Below are 15,508 nucleotides of genomic sequence, written 5' to 3' on the forward strand. Positions count from 1 at the left end.
TGACATGCTCGGAGAAAGAGAGAGTTGAGCTGGGAGAGTGAGGTTCATGATGAATCAGAAGGATGGGGTGGGATTCAAACCTTCACAGAAGGATGATTTTCTCAACAAAGATAGTGTAAGCACTCTGGTTTCTTCATATTCCCAAGTGGATAAACTGTAATATCTTACAACAAAAAATCCCGGCTGTGAGTGAAGAGATCTGGCCACTGTGAGTGTTGCTATTCTGTCTAAGCTCCACCCCACACCTACCTGGCAATAGCCAGGTGTGCCCCGCCCCATAGATCTGGAGCACTATAAAAGGGGTTACTTGCCCCTCCTCTCTCTCTCTCTTCCCTCTCTTCCATCCCACTTTCACCTCTCTGCCCCTTGGGCTCTCCTTCCCTCCACCCTCTCTCCATGTGGTCATAGCCAGCCTCTACTCTCTCTCTCTTCTCTCTCTCTCTCTCTCTCTCTCTCTCTCTCTCTCTCTCTCTCTCTCTCTCTCTCTCTGCCTTTCTCTACTTCCACTATACCACTAACTTCCAACCTCTACCCTGAATAAACTCTATTCTGTACCATGCCTGTGTGTGTGTGGTCCCTCAGGGGGAAGAGGTGCTTGGACAAGGGCCCGCCTGGGCACCCCCTTCCCTCACACTGCCATGCCACACTCCCTTAACCCCCAATCCTCTCTTTTTAAGCCCCTTCAGTGTGTGTATGCCATGGAGATAATGCCTTGGTTAGGCATGGTCACTCCTACTGTCTCTGTACCAAGAAATGACATGTGCATTTTCTTGGATCACATCGACACCATCTGGGATACACAGCCTGCCAACGATAGCACCCAGCCAAGTATCAGTAACTTTATAAACCGGATTATTTTCAATGATAAAGGTGGAAGCAGTACAGATTTTTTTTCTGATAGCATCAACAGATGACCCCACTGGTCCCCACCTGCCCCCACAAGCCCCCAGCCACTCATAGTAGCCCTCAGTGGCCTCCAGTTGCCCCCAGAAGCCCCCAGCTGGCAGTGGCCATGCCTCTTTGTGAAGATGCTTAGGTTCAGGCAGACTAGCATTGCTCCAAAGGAGATTACATTTCCTTTGATGGTTCAGGGTCTTAGTTCCCTGCACTTAGCAACTTCACATGAGCTAGACGGTCAGGAGCCCGACAGCCTCAAATCAGATTGATGGCTTCACTGACAGGAGCAACCCACTCTCCAGGATTTATCTGGGCTACCTGGGAGGGGGCTGGAGGCGGGCTAGCTCTATTGTTGAGAGCCAGGAAGATAGGTGGCACACAATATAGCCTCTGCCACACTGGAAGCACAAGGAGCACACATGCCAGGGTGTGTAGTGAGACCACTATGAGCACCTCTCAACAACTCTGGACCCTCTGCCTTGGCAGCTTGAAATCAGATCTGGGGGAGGAAGAGGGTTAGTGCTGTAATCAATTAGGTCTCTTCTATTTCTAGATAGTTTAATCCACACTTTAGCTTCAGGGCGCATCATACAGGTGCATACAGGTTTCCAAAGGAAGAGCTGAATAAGGATGGTTGTTTGATCTCTTTTCCCATTGGCTGGAAGTGTCTGTGTATACGGCCACGAGCAGCAGCCATTCATTAATGCCTACCCATCAGAGGTCAGTGAGTCCTGTCACACACCAGACACAATGCTCACTGGCTAATGTTACATTCGTTCCCTTTTCATCCTATTGGCTTCTGTGCAGCTGTGGAACTAGTCAGGGAAGCAGAAGACTGAAGTAGGAATTCACCAAGTCATGTCACTCCAAATGGGAAAGCGAGTTACAACGCAGAGTGTTTGATTAATCCTTCCCAGTAATTCCATGTATATGCATGTGTGTGGGAAAACTATGAATTAATTAATTCTTCCAGTCATTAACAGTGCTTCCTTCTTATCAGCTGTGCTCTTTCTTCTCTTATGCTTGGCTGCTTGGCTTTTATTCCCTGTCAAGGTTTCTTTCTGGCAGAAATGTATTCCATTTATAAGCAGTTACATTAGTGCGAACAGAAGGATGCCCATGATAGGAAAGAACTGGCACCAAGAAGTATGGGAAGGCACGTGTGGGCTGCAATGAAGGACACAGGGTGTGTGGGGATGGCCACTGGGTCCTGTGAAGACAGCAGCACACAGGAGCCTAGGAAAGCAGCTGCCTCCCTCCAAAGTCCTGGCACATGGTGGAGCAGCTTCCTTTCAAACTAGTCTATAGAGTTTCTCAAAACCAGGAGGGGGGATCAAACTGGAAAACTTGGAATGGGCAGCCTCTGATTTTTGTTTGTTTTTGAGACAGGTTTCTGGTAGCCCAGTTTGGCCTTGAACTTTCAAGATAGCCACAGATGACCTTGAACTCTCATGCCTCTGCCTCCACCAGCACCGTGCTGGCTTTATGTGGTTCTGAGGATCAGTCTCAGAGCTTTCTGTGTGTCAGGCAACCACTCAACTAATATAGCCACATCCCTAGTTGTCACTTCTCCCTTTCTTTCTGTGTTTGTCCTAAAACACACTTATGTGACCTGCTCTTTATTAAACTCATCCTACGGATAGAGAATGAGCCATGCGGAGGCCCACCCACCCTGAAATAGGTAAATAAGAAAGTGACAGTGGTTGTTGTGTGACAGACAGTGCCTGCCTCAACCATCCAGGCCTTAGAATCCACTCAATTGACACTGTCCATTTGTGCATACATTTCACAGTTACCTTTCTCCACAAACTTCCTTTCTTCATCATGAACATGTCTTGGGCCTTGTGATACCCAAGATGGAAACCTTTGCTTTCTGACATTTGTTCAGAAATTCCTTACATTTAAATTGTAGCGAGATGATAGACTTCTTCCAAGCAGAATATTTGGTTTAGGGGGATGGAGATGTGCCTCGGGGATAGAGTGCTGGCCAAGCATGCAGAGTTTTGTATTTGATTCCAGCATCATGCAAACTGAGCATGATGCCACTGGCTATCATCCCAGTACATAGGGGGTAGTTTTATTTAGTTCTGAGTGCTAACTCTTAGGCCAATCTAGCTCTTAGGCTACCTAAACTGGCAACTTTTTCATCTTGTACAACTAGTGTTTGGCATAGGATCAATAACTATCACCTGCAGTTGTTGCATTACCTAGGTTTTCCTACAGGAACAGACTGTGTGGAATGAATGCATATTATTAGATTGGCTTGTGTCTGTCAGACAGCCTGGGTAAACATAACAGTGTACATCCACATGCTAGAGGGCCTGAGACCCCAGGGGCTGTTTAGTTCAAGAAGCCAGATGCCTCTAAAGTCCTAATGAGAATGCACTGGATACCTGGAGGATTCCTGGAGGGATGGTTGCTTTCAGTCTACTTGGAATGTTGAAGAAAGTGGATTCGGCCATCAGTGGGGGATGGCGTGGTGCCAGCAGCAGTAGCAACAATGCTGATGCACTCACAAGCCAGGCAGGACAGGAGAAACAATGCTGATGCACTCACAAGCCAGGCAGGACACTAGAACAATGTTGATTCATTCACAAGACAGACATAACAGTGGCAACAATGTTGATGCACTCACAAGCCAGACATGATACTAGCAACAATGCTGATGCACTCACAAGCCAGGCAGGACACTAGAAACAATGTTGATGCATTCACAAGCCAGACATAACAGTGGCAACAATGTTGATGCACTCACAAGCCAGGCACAAAGGCAGAATTATCCCAGTTTTCCCTCAAGCCTCCTTGTATGGAGGCAGTGTGCAAAGCACTGCCCACTCACAAGCCCAGAAAGTGAATCTTAATTGATAGTTCCAAGATACAATCAACTTGATTCAGAGGTTATCTAACCACCTGTACATTTGAGTTCCATCAGCACAACAGCACTCTGAGATGTCATCAGTTTCCCCTGTACTAGCTAGTTTTGTGTGTCAACTTGACACAAGCTGGAGTTATCACAAAGAAAGGAGCCTCCCTTGAGGAAATGCCTCCATGAGATGCAGCTGTAAGGCATTTTCTCAATTAGTGATGGGGGGAGGGTTCAGCCCACTGTGGGTGGTGACATTACTGGGCTGGTAGTCCTGGGTTCTATAGGAGCAAGCCAGGGAAAGCAAGCCAGTAAGCAGCACCCTCCATGGCCTCTGCCAGCTTTTGTCTTCAGGTTCCTACCCTGTGAGAGTTCCTGTCCTGACTTCTTTTGGTGATGTGGAAGTGTAAGCTGAATAAATACTTTCTTTTCCGACTTGCTTCTTCTTCGTCATGATGTTTTGTGGTGGAATAGAAACCCAGTCTAAGACACCCCCTAAGGTCATCAGAGGCCTCAGCAGCTCTATGAACTGAGATTCTGATGTTCCTGCCTGTCTGTGTTGCTTTCTCTACTTGGTGAAATGTGGTGACATATGGTGGTATTCCCCCAACCCTTTTGCCAGGAGAGAGGGGTCTTTGTCCTTCATAGAGCTGATGTGGTGCTCAACACTATGTGCAGTGGGCATTGTTAATCATGGAAATGTCTTTTAGCCGAGGGCTGGGAACAATTTTGTCTTCCTCAGACATTTTCTTTTTGCACATTGATAGCATTAATCAGAGTCCCTGGTTCATGAAACTTTTCACATGTTCTGTGGGTGTGACTAGCGACAGTGGCCTACTGTGTCCTAGATGGAGGAGAGTACCTGTCACTGCCGCATCACCAGCTCCTAGTATCTTGCCCTAAGATACTAGGATCAAGCATCAAGTACTAACATCAAGGACAGCTATTTCTGTCATTATACAGGGCTGTCCAAACCTGACTGTCCATACTATCCTGATTGGGAGCTTCTGTACCAGGCTGCTGTTTGTGTCTCTAATTCTAAGTCCAGCACGATTAAGATGTTTGATTTTAACTATGGATACAAAGTTAATTAGTTTTAATTGTTAATTATTTTATAATCCCATAAGTAAAGCATGAGTTGCTTTTAGATAAATATAAGAATAAAAGGAATTTTTGCTAACTAGATAGATTAGCAAGAAGGAGTATTTATATAAGTCTGTAAAGAAAAGCAAGTGAGTGAGATCTCCATCAACCATCCTAAGGAGCAGCCGTCGGTGCTAGGTCTCCTGGGTAGCTTTGCTCCAGGAAATAATATATGCTTAATCCAGATTTTAAAAACCATAAAGAGGAAAAATATTTGTGTAGGCTTGGCATAATCCTCAATAATCTATCATAAGGGAGCAATAGAACAATTTGCAGAAACAAATTACTCCTGTTGTCTGTCTATGCCTGGACTGTACAGCCAGCCAGCCATGGATGTACCTATGACTTCCTTCTAATGCAGCAGTGTTCCCTAGTTTAAACTTCTTATAAAACATTCTAAGGATACATATAAAGCTTCCACCTCAAAAAATAGGCTGAAGTATAAAATCCTGATATAGAAGTTAAAAAAAACAGAGCAAATCCAGTATTAGCTTCTCTCTCCAGCATCGCTCTCTGTCTTCATTTGTCTCTGTCTGTCTGTCTGTCTGTCTCTGTCTCTCTGTCTGTCTCTCTGTCTCTGTCTCTCTCTCTCTTTCTCTCTCTCTCTCTGAAAGCATGACTACTGTGATCAGAGACAAGGACTATGTCTTTAGAGTCAACATCTTTTTTTTTTGTTTCTGTTCATAGGCACCTCAAAACTACACATGTCAAGTCACAGAGAGAGTGTCCACTAAGAAATATTTAGTGAACTGGGGCTGAGGATGTGGCTCAGTACTGAGAGGTCTTACAAGGTAAGTATGAAAATCTGAACTATGACCCCAACTTCCTTGTAAAAGAAAATAATCAGGGTGTCCATGTGTACCTATAACCCCAGCACTGGAGCATGTGGAAAGAGACAGGAGGATTTCTGGAAATGTCTGGTCTATTTGCCCACCTCCAGGTTCAGTGCAAATACTTGTCAAAGGAAAATGGTTAAAAGTGATAGAGCAGGACACCCAGTCTTCCTCTGGCCTCTGTGAGTACACAAGAGAGAGTATCTACTCAGATGTATGCACACATGTGCACACACACACACACACACAGTGAATTAATGAAGCCTTACAACCTACTTAAGGACCACAGGGAAACATTAAAAACCAAGATAGGTCCTACAGTCTTACAAGGCTGAGGACTTGGCTATACATCCTGGAAGCCCATGTACAACCAAAACACACAAAACCTGGCTTAGGTTGATGGAAACTCGGCATTCTTCAGTGAGTAATCTCATTTACTTCCTTTTGGGGTGACCCATCCACACCCAGGATGTTCCATGTGCCAAGGGCCCTGGGTCCCAGCATGCCCAAAAGTCTGTGTCAGAGTGTTATGAAAGGAAACATGGCAGAAGGTGAGAATATGATAGGGCTACACTTAGCTACCCAGAGAGCTGACCACACAGTATGCATAACTATGGCTTCTCCAGAAGTCTGCGTGTCATTAGCTTTTTCTGGGTATCATCTCTTTTCAGCTTCCTTCTTCATGTTGACTCTTATTGCTCCCACTGCAAAGCAATGGGTTTCTGTGCCAAATAAGCAGGGGCAGTACTCCCAAAGTACAGATTCAGAGAGCCCAGTGCTCCAAAGGAAAGATTCAGAGATCCCAGTACTCCCAAAGTACAGATTCAGAGAGCCCAGTGCTCCCAAAGTACAGATTCAGAGAACCTGCTTACACCCATTTATGCTCCAACACAAAAAAGTGCCTTGAGGTTTCCATAGCTACAAAACAGCAGCCATCTAGCCTTTCAAACATGTGGATGGGGACATTAGGTAGAGGTTACAGAAAAGAGGACAGCCCCTGCCATAGGTCTCAGGTGTTCTCTGAAGAAGTTATAGCTTTTGGCTTGGTAGGTAGAGCTTCTGTCATTTTGAAAGACTTAAAGTAGTAGCTGCAAGAATGTTAGCGAAACACGAGATGGACAATGCATGGCTAGTAATGTGGCTGAGGATACTTCAAGATCATCTGTAACATTCGTACTCTCCACAAAACTCTTATCTGCCAATAAATCCTGTCTGGTTTGGAGCGTGGGGAGTGGGTGACTTTCTGGGAACTTCAATTCTCAATGTAATTAAGTGGAACACTGGTTATGTTCTCCAAGGAACATGGCCACCCCTTTGCCCACTATCTGTGTGTCTGTCTCATTCATCAGGTACTGAGAACATGGTTATCTGCTGAGAGAATCCTCAAATTACTGCCTCTAATAGCCTGGTGTGATTGCTTCCTGTGTGATAGTCCAGCCTTTGGGGCACGTTTTCTGCAGATCAACATGAACTTTCATGAATCAATGCTGTTTAAATTAATGACTTTATAGAATTCCTGATTTGATTCAAATGATTTTAGGAAGAAAGTTTAAGTAAATGGTTTTAGTTGTTTTGCCATAGAGATGTAATAAAGTTACAATAAAGAATAGAGTATGCCCTTTCTCATAGAAGAGTACGTAAAGGCTGCATAATAAGGAATAAAATAGCTTTTATATATGGCACTAAGAAGAGAAATAGGCTTGGAACAAATTTGATCAAGGAAAAACATTTATTCTCGGTCAAGTTCAAGGATGAGGCCACAGGTGTGTACCAAGATAAAGCAAGGCCATGTGAAACTGTTTTTAAACTTATAATGAGCTTATAGAATGAACACTTCTTTGAACTTACTATTATCATCTTTCTGTAACTCTCTTTTGTGTAACATTTCATCTGTGAGGCAATTTTATAAAGAACTTTTATCTAAGAAGGTATACAAAGCCTGAGAGAAAAAAATTAAAGTGTGGCTGTTGGGGCTCTGCTCCATCCACTAAAAGTGTATATGTATTGTCTTAGTTAGGGTTTCTATTCCTGCACAACGTCATGACTGAGAAGCAAGTTGGGGAGGAAAGGGTTTATTCAGCTTACACTTCTGCATTGCTGTTCATCACAAAAGGAAGTCAGGACTGGAACTCAAGCGGGTCTGGAAGCAGGAGCTGATGCAGCGGCCATGGAGGGATGTTTCTTACTGGCTTGCTTCCCCTGGCTTGCTCAGCCTGCTCTCTTACAGAACCCAAGAATACCAGCCCAAAGGTGGTACCACCCATAAGGGGCCCTCCCCACCTGATGACTAATTGAGAAAATGCCCCACAGCTGGATCTCATGGAGGCACTTCCCCAACTGAAGCTCCTTTCTCTGTGATAACTCCAGCCTGTGTTAAGTTGACACACAAAACCAGCCAGTACATGTATGTATTCATGTATGTATATCTGTTTGAGTATATATATATATATATATATATGTGCATAGATACATATGTAAGTAGACATATGTGCTATAAGTATATATGTGCACTTGTGAAATTGATGATGAAGTAAGTGGTTGGGCCTGACCAGTGTGTGTGTGTGTGTGTGTGTGTGTGTGAGAGAGAGAGAGAGAGAGAGAGAGAGAGAGAGAGAGAGAGAGAGAGAGAGAGAGAGAGACTTTCTTCCTTTTTTTTTCTTTTCTCTCTAGCTCAGAAAGAGTTAACGAACTCCAAGCCTCTCTCCTGGCCAGAGAAGGCCCCTTGAGACAAAGAGAAAAGAGCTTAAGTAACTAAACTTTTTTCTTAATCCCCTGCCACTATCATCAGGAGTTAAATTGCCAGTAACCAGAAGCTTCTGACCCCAAAATAGCAAGAAATAGTTAAATTACCAGAAGCCAGCAGTTTTTGGCCCCAACTGCTGATGTCATAGCCCTTTTGTTGACTTCTTGAGGTACCTGGATGTTAGGCAGGAGAGAGAGAGAGAGAGAGAGAGAGAGAGAGAGAGAGAGAGAGAGAGAGAGAGAGAGAATGAATCACTCCTGACCTGACAGCAACACAGTATAGAAAATATCGGCTACTACAAAAGGTTCCTGGGCCACCATCATGGGATGCTGCAGTGGGAATAAAGACTTAACTTGAATCCCAGTATACCTCAGGGAAGACAGGGTTGCAGTCAGGGAATAGAAAGATTCAGGTATGGAAAGGCAATAAGAAGAGACTTTAGGGGCAGCAGAGAGGGCTTGGTGGTTAAGAATATGTACCAGTCTTTCAGAGGATCCAAGTATTGTTACCAGCACCAATATTGGGTTGCTCACAAGCTCCTGTAACTCCAGTTCCAGGGTTCCAATTAATCTGGTCTTTATGCATACCTACAGTCATATACACATACACGCAGACAGACCCACACATATGCCCATGATGAAAAATAAGCTTTAAAAAAAGACCTGTGTTGCGGGAAATATTAAAAAATGACCCACCAACTCTCCTGCCCCGCCGGGCCACATTCCCACTCTAGTATGAGAGCAGCACTATGTCCACAAACCCTGCTCAGAATGGTACCACCCATGCTATGCTAGGCCTGTCTTAGTTAGGGTGTTACTGCTGTGAACAGACACCATGATCAAGGCAACTCTTACAAGGACATTTAATTGGGGCTGGCTTACAGGTTCAGAGGTTCAGTCCATTATTATCAAGGCAGGAGTGTGGCAGCATCCAGGCAGGCATGGTGCAGGAGGAGCTGAGAGTCCTACATCTTCATCTGAAGGCTGCTAGCAGAATCTTGACTGAAGTTTAGCCTTGATCAAAAGCTAGTAGCAGTGGAGCATAGATGTTGCTGCCAACATGCACGGTTCTGTGGACCCAAGTGGAAATCAACTGCATAGATAAAGTTTATCAAGGAGACAGACATGAGAGAAAAGAATACTTCCAAAGTATCAACCTCTAAGTGATTATATTTGTGGTGTGGTGCAGTCCCCCTTCCACATAGATTAGCAAAGAACTCAGAAAGAATCAGAAAGAAAGGTTTCCCCTTCCCGTCTCAGTGGTAATGGGCACCGTTCAGTGCACCCGTCCCACGGCCAGTTCTTGTGTTTTATAAAGATAATCCCAGGTGTGGAGCCATTTCACCTCAGGACACTGCATCTGTGCATCGCCAACTGACGAGGAGATTTGAAGATTATGATATTTAACAAAATGTAAGTTGTCATCTCGCACAGAGATACCGAATAGACATCAAAAATGCTTGCTAGGGGCCATGCAAATTAGTCACGATCTGGTTAGTAGAAAACAGGCTCCATCAGCTAGTTACTTGGAATTACAGCATCACTTGAAATGCAGATATTTGTACATTTAAAAAGTGGATAGGCAAAGGAGAAAAATGCTGATAATGGCTAGTTGTCAATGAGAGGTGTTAAGGAGTCTCTTCTGTACGGTTTCTTAGTTTTCCCAAATTTTCTACAATAAAAAAAGTGTAAGCTTACTTAGGATTGAAAGTATCTTTTCAAATGAGGAAACCAACAGCACTCTGCATTCATACCAATGCTAGAATGTGTATTTATCACAGAGGGGGGACTTTTGAATATTAATAAAAGATTGACAGGTAGCCTTGCCACACCTATGTCTGTAGAATTTCACACAGACACATTTACATTGTCAAATGTTCTGAGTTTGGAGGTGTATCTGCCAGTACCTCACTCTCCATGAATGTCCCATGGGAGAGGTATTTGAGCTTTACATGCACCAAGACACCTTATGAGTCTCGGCCTGGTCTCATGTTCACAAAGCAGTGTTGCTTAAAAGTGAATGAAAACAAAACATGAGTTAACCCACTCAGGAGAACGGTTGTTAGTTAATCGGGCTTTCCGAGGAGCCAATTTATTGGAAATCTAAGTAACACTGAGGGACAGTCCACTATCCTGTTCCAACCTGACACTTACTTTTCCTGTGGAAATTGAAACATGCACAGGGCACTCATGCCCCAGCCTGTAGCTCCCATCCTGGGGTCTTGCCCTCTGGCGGGAGCTGTCAGCGTCTTCCAGGCACAGGAACTGTGAAGCTACCAAGTGCATAGGCAGAGCCAGCCGCACGCCCCAGCTTTCAATCAATTTTATTTACAGCCAAACCGTTTACACCTGTCTTTCTTTCCAGTTTGGTAATTTTCCCATGGCCACTGAGAATCCACAGTTAGTTCTTTAAAAAAAAAAAATCAATTGTTCTAAGGACATTTTTCCCGTTCAGTTTTTGGTTTATGGGCCAGAGATTATAATTTCTAGACTGTTCCCAAAATGTAAAGGAAAAAACTGGCAGAGTTTCTTATAAGAGTGCAAACTTTGTAATATACAATACCATTTACATGTGTAAGTTTTCAGCACAGTATAGTTGTTTATAAATATTAAACATAAATTAAATATTTGGGTTGTTTTTATTTACATTGCAAGGAAATCTTAAAAATTTACCTATAATTTTTGAAAATTTCAAAGACTAATATTAACTGCATCTATCTACTTTTTAATATTTAAACAATATGATCAGATGTAGCACCAGCCTTCAAATGTTCTGTAGGTGTCTGAGCTGGGCCTGTCAGCAAACACCGTAGCTGTGGTAGCCCAAAGGTGTCTTTTGGGCATTTGTACCTGTGAAACTTGTTTGTCTTTGCACAATATAGGAAGAAAGCACTTTAAACACGTGGCAAGTGTTTTCCTGCTGCTGTGATAAAATGCTAACCACCGCTTGGGAGAAAGGAGTTTATTTCAGCTTACAGTTGTCATCCATTATCTGGGCAAGACAGGGCAGGAGTGAAGGGTAGGAACCTGGAGGCAGGAACTGAAGCAGAGACCACAGAGCTTTCTGGTTTGCTTTCCATAATTTTATTGATCAACTGCCTAGGTTTGGAACTGTCCAAAGTAGGCTGGACCCTCCTACATCAGACATTCACCAAGGAATCACCCTGCAGACAATCTCACAGAGCAACCAATGGACACAGTTCCTCAACGGGGATTCCTTCTTCCAAGGTGACTCTAGATTGTGTCAAATTGATAGTAACTAGCCAGCACAACATGTGAATCTGATATTTATAAATGAGATAAGCAGAGAAAAACTTGATCTACTAAGAGAAAACCTAAGATGATTTTCCCAACCTGTAGATCACAGCCTTTTGGGCAAACTCCCATCTCCAAAAATATTTACCTTACAGTTCTGTTGCTGAATGAAATTACACAGTGTTACAATGTGTTGCGTTTCTATTATCTCTTCCCCAGTTGATGGACATCTAGGCTGTATCCATTTCCTGGATCTTGTGGATAGAGATATAATTGATGTAAATGGTTAAGTGTACTGGCTGGGTTTTGTGTGTGTGTGTGTCAGCTTGACACAAGCTGGAGTTATCACAGAGAAAGGAGCCTCCCTTGAGGAAATGGCTCCATGAGCTTCAGCTGTAAGACATTTTCGCAATTAGTGATCAAGGGGGAAGGGCCCAGCCCATTGTGGGTGGGGCCATCCATGGGCTGGTGGTCCTGGGTTCTATAAGAAAGCAAGCTGAGCAAGCCAGGGGAAGCAAACCAGTAAGCAGCACCCTCCATGGCCTCCGCATCAGCTCCTGCCTCGAAGTTCCTGCCCTATGAGAGTTCCTGACCTGACTTCTTTTGGTGATGAACAGCAATGTGGAAATGTAAGTGGAATAAACCCTTACCTGTCAACTTGTTTCTTGGTCATGATGTTTTGTGCAGGAATAGAAACTCCGACTAAGACAGCAAGTGTTTCTGTAGCAGGATAAGGAGTCCCTTGAGCTCATGCCCAGGAGTGGAATGGCTGAATCATTCATTCTAGTTTTTGAGAGACCTCCACACTGATTTCCTCAGTGGCTGTTCCTCTTTCCTCACATTCACATGAGCATTTCTTGTCACTTATGCTCTTAGGGATGCTCTATGATGGCCCTTAGGGACAACATGAGACAGGGGTTGAAATTCTAACGGGCCTTTTCTGAATGACTAAGGCCACCAGATACGGTTAAGGCTTTACTGGCCATTTAATTTCCTCTTAGAGGTAGTGCTCAGTCCCATAGCCCATTTCTTAATTGCGTTAAATGTCTTCTTGATGGCTGGAGGTTTTTTTTATTCTTTGTGTACTCTACACTAATCCCATGCCTGCACTGTAGCTGACGAAGCTTGTCTCCCACTCTTCAGAACTCTTCTTTGCTTTATTGAGTTTATTTTTTGCTCCATAAAAAGCCTTTTAATTTCAGGACTTGATTGTCATTTCATTGTCGTTCTCTCAGAAATAATTGAGTCATAGGAAAGAACAAAAGTTGGGACTTCATTTGGCACAGTGACCCTGTGAGATTGGTATTTATGCCCTGATTGTTGTTCATGCTGGAGGCTGAGCCTGCACACCAGGAAGTAGGACCCATGAGTTCCGCTCAATGGCAATTTTAAGGCCTTGTGAGCTATGGGCTCTCTCTCTCTCTCTCTCTCTCTCTCTCTCTCTCTCCAACCCTAAACTTTAATGTTGTTTAACATAGTGATAATTTTGACATGAATTTTTAAATTTATTTTTAAAACTTTCTGTTGGTTCTTTGTGAATTTCATATTATACATCCGAATCCCAGTTTCTCCTTCTCCACTGTGCCCACCATCCAACCTTGCAACCTCCCTCCCAACAGAGAAAAAAAATACCTTGTTGTAGAAGCCATAGTTTGTCACAGTGTGTCCCACAGTATATCCCTTTGTCTACAGTTCTTTGCTTGCAAATGTTCATTGCAATGACTCTGTCTAGTACAGGGTCTCCTTGCCTTTTGCTACTCTATCAATACTAGGACCTTGCTGGGACCCCTCTCAGTTATCCCGTTATTTTCCTGTGTCATGGAGATCCTGTAGCTTTGGATCTGTAGGACCAGCCCCTTCACACACTCCAGCAGTTCATCAATGGGGTAGGTGTTGGGGAGGGCCAGTTCAGAGCTGTGAAGCTGGGCCTGAGAGGTATTTGTGCTGGTCAGCTTTCCAGCTCTCCTGCCTGCTGTAGGTGGCAGGGGAGGAGGGTAGGGGAATACATCTCTCCATTGCCCATGTCACTGCACAGCAGACAAGTTGTGGGGCCACCTCTCCCACACTCATGTCCTCTAGCCAGCTCACCAGCAGTTCCCGCAATGTGCAGGGCCCTCCCTCCCAGAATGCAGCTGGCTAGGAGTGCGGTCAATTCTCCAACCTTCACGCTCTGTGAGGAGTGGAGCCAGTTCTTCACAGCCCCAAAACACCAACAAGTCCCTAGGCTCCAGCCCAGACCAGGGACATCCATCTGGTCTTTGATGGTACTAGATCCCTGCTGCTGCCCCCTGGTGGCAGCTCAGCACAGGACACCCCCCTTCCCACCATGGTCCCAGGTGGATTACCAGCTACTCATTTTCTGGCCTCCCTCACTCCCCTCACTGTTCCTCACTCTCCTCGAGTTTCCCATTCGGCCTCTCTTCATTGAGCTCACAGCCTTCTGTTTCTCTCTCTCTTCCATTTCTCCACCATTTACTTGCTCCTCTTAGTGGCGCCTGGGATCTGAGAGTCTGGGGTCATCTCAGGAATGCTATTATGATTGGTACGTCCCTCTAGGTCTGTGCAATGCCAAACATATGGTCTTCTCAAGCAAGCTCCTTGTCTGGTCCCCACAGGCCATCTGAGTGGCCCTGGGGTCGTCTGGCTTGGGCTCACTCGTGCCTGGGGTCCACTGTCCCAAGTAGGGTTCTTCTAGTCTCCATCTCTTTTCCTGTCCCAGAAGCCGGTCAGGGCTTGCAGGGCTCCTGACTGGTGAGTTTCAGGCTCGGTTTTTTGTCTCCATGCCGCTCCCTGTCCTACCCCCCAGGAATGTTAGGCTACCAATCATTCAGATGCTCACAGTTCAGAACACCTAGCATCAATATAACCTCTCTCCTCTCTGCCACCTACTGACGCAATGTGATACAGCACCCATACCTGCAATGCCTCTAGGGGCAGGCTTTTTATTTTTTTATTTTTTTATTCGATATATTTTTAATTTGCATTTCAAATGATTTCCCCTTTCCTGGCCCCCCACTCCCCGAAAGTCCCATACGCCCTCTTCCCTCCCCCTGTTCTCCCATCTACCCCTTCCCACTTCCCTGTTCTGGTTGTGCCCTATACTGCTACACTGAGTCTTTCCAGAACCAGACCACGCCTCTATTCTTCTTGTACATCATTTGATGTGTAGATTGTGTTTTGGGCATTCCAATTTTCTAGGCTAATATCCACTTATTAGTGAGTGCATACCATGATTGATCTTTTGAGACTAGGTTGCCTCACTTAGTATTATGTTCTCCAGATCCATCCATTTGTCTAAGAATTTCATGAATTCATTGTTTCTAATGGCTGAATAGTACTCCATTGTGTGTAAATACCACATATTTTGCATCCATTCTTCCATTGAGGGATATCTGGGTTCTTTCCAGGTTCTGGCTATTATAAATAGGGCTGCTATGAATATAGTGGAGCACGTGTCCTTATTACCTGCTGGGGAATCCTCTGGGTTTATGCCCAGGAGTGGTATAGCAGGATCCTCCAGAAGTGACGTGCCCAGTTTTTGTAGGAACCGCCAGACTGATTTCCAGAGTGGTTGTACCCATTTGCAACCCCACCAGCAGTGGAGGAGTGTTCCTCTTTCTCCATATCCTCGCCAACACCTGCTGTCTCCTGAATTTTTAATCTTAGCCATTCTGACTGGTGTAAGGTGCAATCTCAGGGTTGTTTTGACTTCAAAGTGTCTCTGTATTTGGAAAGGAAACTAAATTTCTAGAGATTGAATATTGTTATTTTTTTC

The 15,508-nt window shown here is 44.5% G+C and overlaps 1 non-coding gene across 1 annotated transcript; it reads right to left on the minus strand.

Annotated features, from left to right (window-relative positions):
- Positions 1 to 14,540: 14,540 nt before the first annotated feature.
- LOC127664254 (small nucleolar RNA SNORA17) lies at positions 14,541 to 14,671 on the minus strand. The gene has a single exon (XR_007973119.1). It is a non-coding gene; the product is annotated as a small nucleolar RNA SNORA17 (small nucleolar RNA).
- Positions 14,672 to 15,508: the final 837 nt, after the last annotated feature.

Source organism: Apodemus sylvaticus, chromosome 13 (assembly GCF_947179515.1).
Source record: "Apodemus sylvaticus chromosome 13, mApoSyl1.1, whole genome shotgun sequence".
Taxonomy (NCBI): Eukaryota; Metazoa; Chordata; class Mammalia; order Rodentia; family Muridae; genus Apodemus; species Apodemus sylvaticus.